Source organism: Cupressus sempervirens, chromosome 4 (genome assembly GCF_028749045.1).
Source record: "Cupressus sempervirens isolate cs-2001-9-10 chromosome 4, ASM2874904v1, whole genome shotgun sequence".
In the NCBI taxonomy this organism is placed as follows: Eukaryota; Viridiplantae; Streptophyta; class Pinopsida; order Cupressales; family Cupressaceae; genus Cupressus; species Cupressus sempervirens.
The window spans coordinates 10,521,546-10,535,419 of NC_143121.1; the positions used below are offsets into that span (position 1 = coordinate 10,521,546).

At 36.1% G+C, this 13,874-nt stretch overlaps 1 protein-coding gene across 1 annotated transcript in view; it reads right to left on the bottom strand.

Annotated features, from left to right (window-relative positions):
- LOC149559686 (pentatricopeptide repeat-containing protein At2g03380, mitochondrial-like) overlaps positions 1–13,874 on the bottom strand; it is a 59,806-nt gene that overhangs the window by 19,506 nt on the left and 26,426 nt on the right. The window lies entirely within an intron of this gene.

The window sequence follows — 13,874 nt, forward strand, 5'->3', positions numbered from 1 at the left end:
GTATCAACATTACACCTGTGCTAGACCCTGAGGAGGCACAAATTCCATCAAATTCAAGTGTCCATATGCCTATTACATCTTTGTCCCCATTTAGAATTCCTTTGCTTTGATCTTCATCTCTTTGTTCATCTAGAGCCTCTTCAATAAATAACATGTAGTTGCCAAATTCTAGCTCTCGATAGAGGATCTGGGCTTTAGGATCATCTAATTTTGGAATCGTGAATTTTTCCTTTTCTTTGAGTTTTAACTTAACTTTCTTATTCCAGATAGGTATGACTACTTCAGACCAATCCAGCTTAATTTCTCCTCCTAAGTCTTGGAAAAAATCCTACTTAAAAGAAGTCCATAGCTCGTTGGAATATCTACTACTAGGATAGTCAATAAGAGTTTCTTCTTTGGATGTGAGGCCAAGGCTACTTGAGCATCTTTGATTTTCTCAAGCAAAGGGACTTGTTTTGCATCCATAGAATAACACCTCCTGTGCACTTTAGTAAGATTGAGACCCAGGGCTTTTTGCTATGAAATATGGCATAACATTATTTGATGCAACCAAATCTATTATGCAATTGCTTAATTTACGCACATTGATATATACTGTCAGGTTTTTGCCTAAAGGAGGTTGCTAAAATAGTAAAATCCTCTTGGCTAAATAGATTAGATGTCAAGGTTTCATCCTCTTTTTCAATAGTTACATTATGATTCTGTTGGAATATTCAAATATGGAAAGAGTACTTATGAGAGGGGGGGGTGAATCATAAGTATCATACTTTAGCCAATGAAAATTTTAACTGAAAGTGAGTTGCATGCATGTAAATACATCAAATAAACATGTAACAAAACTCATGCATCAATAACACTTAACACTGGAATTTGGTAACCCAGAAAGCCTCCAGGAATAAGAAGGTAAAACTGGGGTGGGGATGATACCCACAAAAATTACTACAGCAATATTGTTCAACCACTTCTGATGGTTTGCCCTGTTAAAGGCTTTACACTGTGTCAATAGTGACCTGGTTAGAGGATTTTCAAACACTTAACATGAAGTGTCACCCGGTTAAAGGATTTTAATCACCTAATCAAAAGGTTCTTACAAAATAGCTGTAAAGCTAACCTATCACCATAGGATTTTCATTCTAATACAATTGCTAGAGAGTATTAGATACAATAAACCTGATAGATTACAATCCTTGATTGCTAAATATAGGCTCCTTTTCCACCTTCTCCTGATCTTGATCCTTTGCGGTCTGATAACTTTTGCTTCTGAAAATAGATTTGCTTATGCACCCTTGTATGTCCTTCCATATGTGTTTTTACAATGAAATTTTGTCTTCCTTATAAAGACTTCAAAGATTTAGGGTTTTTTTTGGATCTATGATCCATATTGAATCTCAATTTCTCAATCAATACTTATCTTTTACTGATTGGTTGCATGCCTTCATGATTTTTCTTATTGGCTGCATGCGAATTGCATGGGAAAAATAAAAGATTCGATTATATCATTAAATCCTTCGAAGTTTACCTTCTGTCAGTTGCAAAAACTATTTGCATCATAGTTTGTGCAATTTCAATGCTAATCTTACTGAGTTACTCGGCTCCTAAAGTATTTCTAATACTCGGCACATGTTGTTTCCTGGATAGCTCGGCACATGAACAAAACTGTATTACTCGGTACATGTTGTACTCAGCACTTTTTAACACTTGGCACTTGTTGTACTCAGCACTTATTAACACTTGGCACCTGTTATTACTCAGCACTTGTTATCACTCGGCACCTGTTACACTCGACACTTGTTATCACTCGGCACCTATTGCACTCGGCACTTGTTATTACTCGGCACCTACTCTTGATCTTGGTTAAGTGTATTGACACTTAGTTGTCAAATTTATTCTTTAGGCTAACAATCTCCCCCTTTGACATGAGTGGCAAAAACACTTAATTAAGATCCATGTGACTCAGTAATTTATCATACATTCAAAATTTGCTATCTCCTCCTTTTATCATACTTATCATTTCATTTATGTACTTAACTCCCCCTTACTTAATCACTTCTTATTACTCTTACTACTTATTCTCCCCCTTTTTGACACTTATGTCAAAGGTCTTTACAATGAAATGCCATACTTAGCCAAAAATGTGCTATTTACTTCAAGGAGTACCTTCAGAGCTGCATCCCAATTTGCTAATGCGACATCCAATGTCTTATGTTAGATGGCAATCTCTGCTACTAGGTGTACAAGTCCATCAGATGAAGAAAGGTTGGGGTCTTTCTTGAGGACTGTCTCTGCATTTATTTTCTCCTTGTGAAGTAATTCCAAATGAGGAGTGATTGACGATTGCATTTGTATCAATTTGGCTTTTGTGGTTGCCTCCTTTTCTACTAAGATAGCTAACTCTCTTTGTGTGTGAAGCGATTGGACAAAATGCTTCTCACTCTGAGTTGGATCTATGGGGAGTTGCATGCTAGATATTTTCAAATTGTTTTCCAAGCTCAGTATTTTCTGGCTAGTGTCCTGTGTGAATGTGGAAAAATCACACTTGTTGTACAGGGAAAAGATGTTTCCTAGTACAATTTTAACTGTTATAACTTTCTTTGCCAGTTCTTCTTGTGATAGTGCTATATCACCGAATATTTTACTATTTACTTTGCCTTGGAACTTCTTTTCTGACCATTCAAGCAATCTAGCATTTATTTCCTGGTCTTCATTAGTCACCTAGTCAACTATATCAGATAGTTGTTCTATAATTGATCTTGACTCATCTGGAATTTGTAAGCAAGAAGCTTCTGTAAATATGTCTTTAATTTCATTCAATGTAAGCTTATGCTTATATTCCTTTCTTAGTGCTTCTTGTCTCCTTCTTTTGTCCAATGCACTCTGAATTTCATTAATCTTCTCTTCAGTAAGAGTGCTAGATTAATAATATGGAATCTTAATTTCTTCATCAAGCTCAGGAACTCCATAGTGAAGTCTCCTGACTGTCTTTGATGAGCTCGAGCCTGGTGTTCTGATTTTCAGCTGTACTCCAGCTGTGCTCGGCTACTGAAGAGTTTGTGTTGGAGTACCAGATTTTGGTAATGCAACCAATGTTTGTATTGCAGTCTCCTCCTTTTTCTTTGTCTCTTTTTCTTCAACTTGAATATCCTTTTTATGAATGCTAGGTGGGATTGAACTTGTTGGTAGTTCAGATGTTTCTTTTATTTCCCCTACTATTGTACTCAACATTTGGAGTGTATGAGTGACTATACTTGGTGGAGGTAGTGGTGGAAGAAATAGAATACCAGTAGTTTGTATGGTCAAGGATGGCACTTGTGCTTTTACCTTGACTATCTCTATTTTAGCTTCTGGATTCTGTAATTCATCAACACTGACCAATACAGGATCTAAACTTAATTTTGTTACTAGTGACGATTGGTCAAGGATTTCCAAATCCTCTACAGTTAATGGATTGATGTTTAGATTTGAAGTGTCTGTAACATCCTTTATTTTTATGAAATCTATAGGTGTGATGGTGGCATGAGGAGGACTAGGAGGAGACACCTGTATGTCTTGCATACTTTAATCTTGTGGTTCAGCTGTATCTTTCTCTTCCTCTTTCTCCTCATTATGTGCCTCTTCTTCCTTTTCTTTACTCTTCTCCTCCACTAGTTTCTTCTCTTTGGTTTCTGATACTTTTCTTTCCTTTGTCTTGGCACTTGCCTCTACCTTATATTCTTCATTATATACATCTTCTATTTTCTTGTAAACTATTTTCCACAATCTTGTGGATTTAGTAACTACCTCTTCAATTTTATTCTGCAATATGTTGAATTCTCTATACTTGAGAGTGAATTTGTTAGTATGCCTTTTTACTACATTTATTATTTGATCTTTAGTCAAATCAGGCAACAATATGGCTAATGTTGACTCCCTTATTTCTTTTTCCATTTGTAAACAAAAATGCCATTTATCCTCTATAATTTTATACAATTCTCTTGGCATAGATTCATCTAATTCTAGAGGTGTGTGCTTATACTCAGCCATCATAGCATACACAGATTCCTCTAATTTATTTTGGTCTTCTTTGGTGAGTTTAGAAAAATTCAGGTTCTTTAAACCTTTTAAATCATTATTTCTAATTTTTGAACATAATTTATCAACAGCAATCTAGGGTTTGTGTCTTACCACTTGAAATTGACTATTGTCCTCTGACTCTATTTTCTCCTCATCTATTTCAGGCTGGAGAATAAATTTCCTTTTTTTTGACTCAGCAGTAGTCTTCTTTGAGTCTTTCTTCTTTCCTTTTGCCTCCTCTTGGGCCTTTTGTGTTGCAGCCCTTGTGGTAGGTCTCTTTGGTGCAAGGGCAGCTACTTTCCTCCCCTTGGATTTAGGAGCAAAAGGAGTTCTGGTCTTTTTCTTAACTGGTACTTCCTTGGCTTCTTCTACCTCAGCACTTTCCTCTTTATCTTCTCCTGACTCTTGAGTCTGACCTTGAATTTTATATTCTTCTTCTTCAATGTCTTCTCCCTCTTCTTCTGTTGTTCCTTCTTCTTCCACGCCAAATTTCCTTTTGATTTGTCTCACCATTTTCTCTTTCTTCTTTACTATTGAAGCAGTCTTCAAATTTGTTATTACCTTTGATTTGACAACATCATAAGTTCCAAAAAATTTTGCATTTTTATCAGGTTCTTCTACAAGTAGAGCTGTTATTGCTACAGAGGCTTGATCAACATCAAGTTCATAACCTAGTGACCTAAGCCATCTTACTCTAGGTACAACTGCTTGTATCTAGGTATAATCTATATCTACAAGAAAACAAATACCTTTTTCATATTTCTCAGTCAATGAGACTGGAATTCTCATTCTTTATTTCATGGACTTTTTGAAGTCCTCAAAATAACCAGTCATTTGGGCATCAAAATTTTCACCCATCTGTTCAATGTATCCATTAATTTGTTCAACAATTGTTTTATCTGGATTCCACTTTACTTTACCCTTAGTAAGAAATTCTTTCATCAAATAGAAAAACATACACATCAAAACTGATCCAAATTTGCATTGAGCTCCCTTGCTCTTCCTTATGGCTCCCAAATTTTCATTAATCTATTGAAACATGAGCTCTACCAAATCATAAGTGTGATCCCTTTTGATTATCTTGTATGCAACATCAACTGCTATACAAGGTACATTGTTCAACCTACTTGATTGATAGAATTTGTGTGAAATGATTCTCACAGCAAAATTTAGTAGGGGATCTATGACTGTGTCGATAGTCATTCCTCTATTATTCCATTTGGCACCTGTATTTTTCTCTATAACTTCCCTTTTGCCACTTCGCAGGGTCCTTGGCCGATCTAGGGTTGGAATACCAGTAATCCTATGAACAGTTTTCTTGGTGAACTTTACTGGCCCTGACTCTAACCAAAAGGCTCCATCATGTATTTGGCTCAAAACTATCTGTACCCATTCAGTTTTGAAAACAGTCAGAAATGCTAGGGTTTTGGTTAACCCTTTTCTTTCAATTATTGAAAACTCATTTTTCAGTACTTTTTTTTCACATAGTTTATCATATGCATTATGAATTTCTAAGTCTCCTATGGCATGAATTTTTCAATTATAGCATCTGCGAACATCTTGGACCATAACAGCTTTATTCGAAATAACTGATAATGCACCTGCAGGATCATTCTTGTACGCTACTTCTGGAATGGGCTTAAATTTAGGTTGTTTAACTTTGTTTCTAACCAACTGAACTTCATGACTCTCCATACCCTTAGTGATTCTTGACCCAAATGCCATTGTTTTCCAAACTAGGGTTTATAATTTAAACAAGTTTATAAATCCTACGTAGCTCGGCACTTAAGTAAAATACCTTAAATCGATGAAACTTGTCTTGAATTGTTGTTGAAATCTTCACAAATGGCTTCTGAGCTGATCTCGATCTTCTCTGCTTTTTTTTGGCTTTGCTTCTTGTTCGAATGGTGGGAAAATGATCAAAAATCAGATTTATGTACCCTTCATAACAGAGTAATAAATGCTTAGTACACTGCCAACTGTCTACTCGGTACTAAAGAAATTTTGACCTAACTCGGCTTCCATTATGTTTCACTTTACTCAGCTCCTATTGATATTTCATAGCTCGGCATCAACTATCAACTCAGTCGTTGTTTGCAACTTGGCTCCTAAAGGCAATTTTGTCAGATTTTCACAAATATTCTCAATTTTGGCTTAGCATCTCTGTTTATGCTGATTTCATTTTTGCAGTTCTTATATGTCTTGGGACTGATTTATGATGTAACTAGGTTTATCAATCCCACACACTCATTCTTTGCTTAATTTGATGAAGTGTGATCACTTGACCTATTAGGTGAAGTGATCTTTGTACTTGATGTGCTAGACTCATCTTTCTTCCTCCATGTCTTGTTCATTTCACTTCTGATATGTCCAACATCTATCTTTGCCTTTCCATTGCTGAACTCAAAACTTGATGCCTTTAACCTTGTTGGGCAATTTTTGCTGACATGACCAGTTTTTAAGCAACTGAAACATGTGGTTTGACTCAACCATCTTTTTTAGTTCCCTCTAAAATGTGTTCTTATGCAGTTCTGTGGGATATGTCCATATTCTTGACAATAGTGAAAGCTATACCTGGTGTTGTAATCCCAAAATTCATGGTTTGATGTCTTTGATGGTTGATTTACTATCCACATAGACTTTGATCTACATTCAAAAGCTCTATGTCCATACTTTTTGCAATTATAACAGTGTCCATCAAATCTTTGAGTCCTTGTGACATTGGATCTACAATTTTGTGTCATATGTCCTTGCATGTTGCACTTGTGACAGAAACTTTTGGGTATATTTGATTGATTGAATCTCCTACTCCTGCACACATTAGCTATATGTCCCTTCTTATTACAGAAATGACAAGTGAGTTTTGAATTCTTACCTTTATCACTTCTTTTTTCAGCACTCTTTGATGATTCTCCAACTTCAGTGCTATTGTATCCTAGTCCTAATGTATCATGGGTAGATTTTGGTGATTTTAGCAACTGTTCAAAATACTTGATTGCTTCACTTGATTTGTTGAGATTCTTTGCTATCTCTTTTTCTCTGTTCAATTCATTTTGCATTTGTTCATTTTGCATCTTCAAGGTAGAGATATCAATATCATTTACATTGAGTTCATGATGAAGGTTCATCATTTGGGCAAGTGTATCCATCTGCATGTTTGAGATCCTTGTCAATTCAGTACATTTTTCTTCAAGTCTATTTGCAAGATTCCTCTTGTCATTTTCCATCATGACCTTATCATAAACTACTCTTTTCTTTTGTTCAGTAATTTCACATAACATTATAGCCTTTGATTCATGTTCCATCTTGAGAGTTCTTATCTCATCTGCTTGAATTTTATTTTTCACCATCAATTTTGCTATTGCTGCATCAAACTCTTTAGTGTCTCCACTAGAAAATATGTTGGTGGTATCAATCTCCTTATAGTGTATATCATTTTCAGCTATGGCTAGATCCTTCCTCTTTTTTAATGAGTTTCTCAATTTGTTTCTGAATTCCTCCAAGCTATGCAGAGCAAGTTGCACATCTATCACCTGATTTTCAATGATCTTTCCAAGTTTGAAAGCTTCCATCTTTAGATCTTTTCCTCCAAGTTGTTAGGCTTTTCCTTGTGATAACCTAGATTAAGCTCTGATACCAATTGTTGGAATATTCAAATATGGAAAGAGTACTTATGAGGGGGGGGGGGGGGGGGTGAATCATAAGTATCATACTTTAGCCAATAAAACTTTTAACTAAAAGTGAGTTGCATGCATGTAAATACATCAAATAAACATGTAACAAAACTCATGCATCAATAACACTTAACACTGGAATTTGGTAACCCAGAAACGCTCCAGGAATAAGAAGGTAAAACTGGGGTGGGGATGATACCCACAAAAATTACTGCAGCAATATTGTTCAACCACTTCTGATGGTTTGCCCTGTTAAAGGCTTTACACTATGTCAATAGTGACCTAGTTAGAGGATTTTCAAACACTTAACATGAAGTGTCACCTGGTTAAAGGATTTTAATCACCTAATCAAAAGGTTCTTACAAAATAGTTGTAAAGCTAACCTATCACCACAGGATTTTCATTCTAATACAATTGCTAGAGAGTATTAGATACAATAAACTTGATAGATTACAATCCTTGATATCTAAATACAAGCTCCTTTTCTGCCTTCTCCTGATCTTGATCCTTTGCGATCTGATAACTTTTGCTTCTGAAAGCAGATTTGCTTATGCACCCTTGTATGTCCTTCCATATGTGTTTTTACAATGAAATTTCATCTTCCTTATAAAGACTTCAAAGATTTAGGGTTTGTTTTGGATCTATGATCCATATTGATTCTCAATTTCTCACTCAATACTTATCTTTTACTGATTGGTTGCATGCCTTTATGATTTTTCTTATTGGCTGCATGCAAATTGCATGGGAAAAATAAAAGATTCAATTATATCATTAAATCCTTCGAAGTTTACCTTCTGTCGGCTGCAAAAACTGTTTGCATCATAGTTTGTGCAATTTCAAACTTTTATGCTGATCTTACTGAGTTACTCGGCTCCTGAAGTATTTCTGATACTTGGCACATGTTGTTTCTTGGATAGCTCAGCACATGAACAAAACTGTATTACTCAGTACATGTTGTACTCAACACTTGTTAACACTCGGAACCTTTTGTACTTGCCACTTGTTAACACTCGGCACCTGTTACACTCGGCACTTGTTATCACTCGGCACCTATTGCACTCGGCACCTACTCTTGATCTTGGTTAAGTGTATTGACACTCAGTTGTCAAATTTATTCTTTAGGCTAACAGATTCAAATCTAAGGTATTCCCTTTACATCTATCTACTAATCTTTTTAATTCAGAGGGATGAGACTTTAAATAGTCTATAGGGGAAATTTGAATCTTTGATTCTTCACAGAATTGGATGAAATCAAAAGACATTTTGTCCTTACCCGTTTGTGAAGTGAATACTCCTTGATCAATATGAACATTACTTGCTGAAGTGGTAGGATCATTCTTGTGGGCATGATTGGGGGTGTTTCTTTTTCCTTTGACCTCGAGTCAACACTGTGTAAGAAGTCCACTCAATAGTCGCATAGAATTCACCTTTTCATTCAAAATATGACTCATATTCTAAAAATAAATTTCCAGAGTTGCCATTTGAGTATGAATTTGATTCTAGGCTAGGGGTTGCAATGTTCAACTCATTGGTGGATAATAACTGCATCATACAGGCAGTTTTCGGACAACTCTCAGTATCATGATTTGTTGTCAAATGAAAGACACGCATATTTCCTTTCTTTGGTGTTGCTTCAATTTGTAACCTGGGTTGTGAGCTTGTAAGCTACGGATATTTTCCATCATTATTCCTTCCTGGAAAGTTTTGATAATTCCACTGATAAGAATTATTGAATCCAAGTAATTGTCTTTTTACTGCTATCAATTCATTTGACAATTTTTGGATCATTTCATCAGATGATGTGGTATTACTAGAACTTCCTTTAGTTTGAAGCTCTCGGTTCCATTTTCTCATCGAAATCAAATCATCTTCAAATTCAATTGCCTTCTTTTGTGTGTCTGCTAAATATGTGAGATGTGCTCTTCTCAAGTCATAATTAACATCTAGGGGCATCACACTTATAAAGAAGGTTTTCAAATTACCGGTCGTAGGTCTATTAGCAGTTGGAATTCTACTAATGATCTTATTGAACTTGGCAACAAAATCTCTCATACTCATGGTGGATTTCTTTTTAATTTAAGTTAACTGTGTTAACAAGGCATGTTCATCTTCTGCAGTTTTAAACCTTGTCTCAAATTTTGTTCTCATTGTATCCCAATTAGTAATTGAGCCATCATCTAAATGATAGAATCAGTCTATTGCACCTTCTATTAAGGTTTCCACAAATAATCTTATAGCAACATCTTCATGTCCAACTCCTAAAATGTGAGTAGCTATGAAGAAGGCTTTAATATGTTCATCTATAGTAACCTTCCCATCTCCTAAAATTTTTGGAAAATTCTTTCTTGAACTAGTCAGGAGGGGATGACAAGCCGTTAGTGCTAATGGTCTTATTGATTTGACCCATGGAGCAGCCATGATTGTTCTGGTAGTGTATGGCAGGAAATTAATAACTAGAAGAGCAGTAATTCCATCCAAGGCCAATACCTAACAAGTAGTATGTGAAGTACTAGTGTCTTGATTCCTAACAAAGGATGGTGGTCTACTCCAACTCTTCTTTTTACCTTTCTGCTTGGGAACATCTAAGATGGGAAAACCAAGCTTTGTAAGTTTATCAAAAATAGGGTCTTGCCTACCATGTTCCTTGGTACTTCTAAGGAACCTTGTTTGTTCTAGGGTGCTAAGTCAATTTTGTCTTTGAACTACTTGTCTCAATTGTCTTTCTACTCTTTGGATGTCCCTCTTTTGAACAACTCTTTCCAAAGCTTCAACTCGACTAGCGTTCTTGTAATGTTCAGCGTTCCTCCTATGTCTCCAAACAAATGTGTTAAGGGACAAAATTATGTCTTCTTGATCGTCTTGAAAACCAAGGTTAGGTTGGAGCACTAGAATAATGTTTTCATGAGGTAGTACATTTTTCCTCATGACATAGCCTTTTTCATCAAATGACTATTTGTTTCCCTAGCAGAGCTGCCAAAAATCTATTGGTAAACAGATTTTCTCTTTTTAATTTTAACTCTCAAATGCCCAAATTTGGAACAATATATGGTTACAAACAGTTGAAAAACCACTTATAAATGAATTGGCTTTTCTCTAAATTGGTAGGTACAGCTCCCTAAAATAGGTTTGCAATGAATTATGTTTTCCTCCTAAACTAATTTGAGGTATGTTCTTAACCTGAGAATAGAAGAAGTAAAACTAAGCTAGACCTACATAGAATCTAACTTAGGCAAATAAAAAATTTTGAATATTTAAACAAGTTTATGAATCCACACATCTTACAAATTCACAAAGCTTAACTAAGTGATAACTAGTATGGAGCTAAATTAATCTGAATCTGAACTATGATTAACAAATGGAAAATGCTGAAGGTATTTCTCTTTGAACGAATAATGACACTACCTATCAGATTCATTCGTTGCTTCAGAACAAGGGAGTGAAACTATGTTCTTTCCTCATTTCAACTCAAACAAAAGAGAAAACATAAGACTAAATCTAACAGAAACTGGAACAGAAAATAATTGATATCAAATACCATTCAATTGTCTCTACAAAAAAAAGTACTTGACACCAAAAAAAATCCAACCTTTCATTAATCTTTCAATCTCATACATATACCATTTTGAGATGACAGTTACAATAGAAGTTTAATCGGTTCATCTCCAAAAAAATGACAAATGGCGAGGCACGCATTTGTCATTTTACAATAATTACATAATAAAACAAAAAAAGGAGGAAAAATGTGAATCACTTCGACTTCTTCCCCTTTTCTGCTTTTTCTCTATAGGCCTTGGCAACAACTATGATTGGGATGATCTCTTCATCCCTAGGCACGTGTATGTTGGTATATGTTAAGAGCCATTTGGAATGCTCTCTAGCCAACTCCTTCATAGCATTCAATTGATTTGGTAGTTCTTCTATGGCCACATGTATGTATCCACTGAGTGCCTAGAGTTTAGTAACCCTATTTTGACTACTAGAAGATACATCAAATTGACTATTCAAAAACTTGGAAAAGTTCTCCTTCATGACATTGATCCAATTGAGTACTTTTCTCTAGCCACTAGTCTGTGAGTTTGTATGTAATCCCCTCATAAGTTCAAATTCTTTGTCTTGTATCTTCTTCACCTTATCCTCTATTTCTCTAAGCCCTTTCTTTGTGGACTGGATCATCTCAGTGTTAAACTACATGCTTTGAAGCCACTCGAGCAGAGGTTCATCTCCCTTTAGCAAGATTTTTGCTTCAACCGCTTCCTTGGCCTTCATCTAGATGATCATCTTCAAGAGGGAGATGCAATCATCACACTTCACCCTTTCTCCAGCTAAAGCATTGCTATTTGATATGATGTTATCTTTTTATGTTTCCATCCTTAAGATAACATTACCAATTTTCTCTACAATAGTGGCTCCTTCTAATTTGAGCTTCTCAATCCATTCTTTACCAATCTAACCAAATGTCTATCTTCCTGGAGTTGAGAGATTAGGGCATGAACCTTGGCAATAGTAGCATTTTGGGTCACTGATACTCCAAAGATAGCTGCCAATGGAGTGACTAATTGTTTGATGAACCTATTCAATTCTTTTATCTCAACCTTCATATTGGTTTTGGACAACTTTACACTTTCTAATTGTCCCTCAATCACCTCGTTGGTTGACTTCCACAAGCCAACTTTGGTGTCATGCCTAGCTTCTCCAAGGTCCACAGAGTGCAGAGTAAAATCATCAGCAATCATGTCTTCAATCCTTCTTCCTTTGTTAGGCTTGCCTATCTCCATTGTCAGGTGGCCTATTTCTAGATCTTGCCCAAGTATAGACAAGGTTTTCTGCTTCTTTACTTTTGCCAATGCAGATTCGAAACAAATCGCAAGAGATACAATATCTTTGGCAAAAGTACTTTCATCCTTTCTTTTCCTCTTCTTTTCTAGAGTATCTTCCAACCAGGAGTCTGTACCTATCACCTTGGAGGCTATTCCAAGTGATTCTATACTAAACATCTTCTTCTTAATTGGAGTTAATTTCATAACAGTTGAAGAGAAGGGATTCTTTGGATCTCGAGAGTTAGAAGAAGTCTGGCCCTTTTCTACTTCTGAAGTTTTCTTTGCTACCTCATCTAACTCAGTAGACTCACTACTGCTACTCTTTCCATCTCCTAAGTCTACTATCTATATTGAAGAGCCATTTGGTTGTAGAACTGTAGCACTTGCTGGTGGAACAGGACTATGATGAGGAGAGGGAATTGGAGTAGTATGGGGAGAAGGAATTGGAGAAACATGAGGTGATGGAACTAGTGTCACATGGGGAGATGGAATTGAGGAAGTCATGCTATCCTTTGGTTCCTCCATCTTCTTTTCCTCAGCACCAGTCAAGGTTCCAATGACTAGGAGGGAACCATTATGATAGGTCTTGGCTATGGGAACATTCTTATCCCGGTGTTGATCACCTCCACCTAAAGGTTGAGCTAGCCCTTGAGTGGGAGCTATGGTCATGCCTGGTGTAGCACTTTGAGATGAAGTAGGCATTGCAGCTACTAGAGAAGCTTGAGTGGTTGCACCTTTACTCTGGTTTCTTTTGGTTTTCCATTCAACCCATTTCCCTATTCTCTTGATGATCTTGGCCATCATGATATCAAAATTCTCCTCAACATTTACATAAGGCTCTAAACTGATAAGAATGCCCCTTAACTTAGTTAAATATGTATTTCTATACATATTTTGTCCATCATCCTCCAAGCCTTCTACATCAAAGTTGATACCTAATGTTGTAATTTGCTCCACTATGAGTCTAGCAAAAGCATGATCTCTGCTTTCGAGCTCATCTCTACAGTCTTCCCAATAGTCTTCGATAGTGGTAACATGTTTGATCACACTCCCAATCTGCAACATCTCTCTTGCATACCCATTCAGGTCGAACATAGGTCTCACAACCTCATACTCTTCCAACTTATACTTAGCCTCAAATGCTTTGAGCATATTTTTCGCATCAGAACGAGACTCACAACTATAAGCTCCAACCTTCATAAGGAATTCTTACCCTTTCTTCTTCAAGCTTGCACTTAGCATGTTCACTTGGATCGCTTGCCTCACGATCTCTATCAACACAATCATATCACTCGGATACCTAGGTAGCTTCAAAGGAAATTCATTGAAAGCT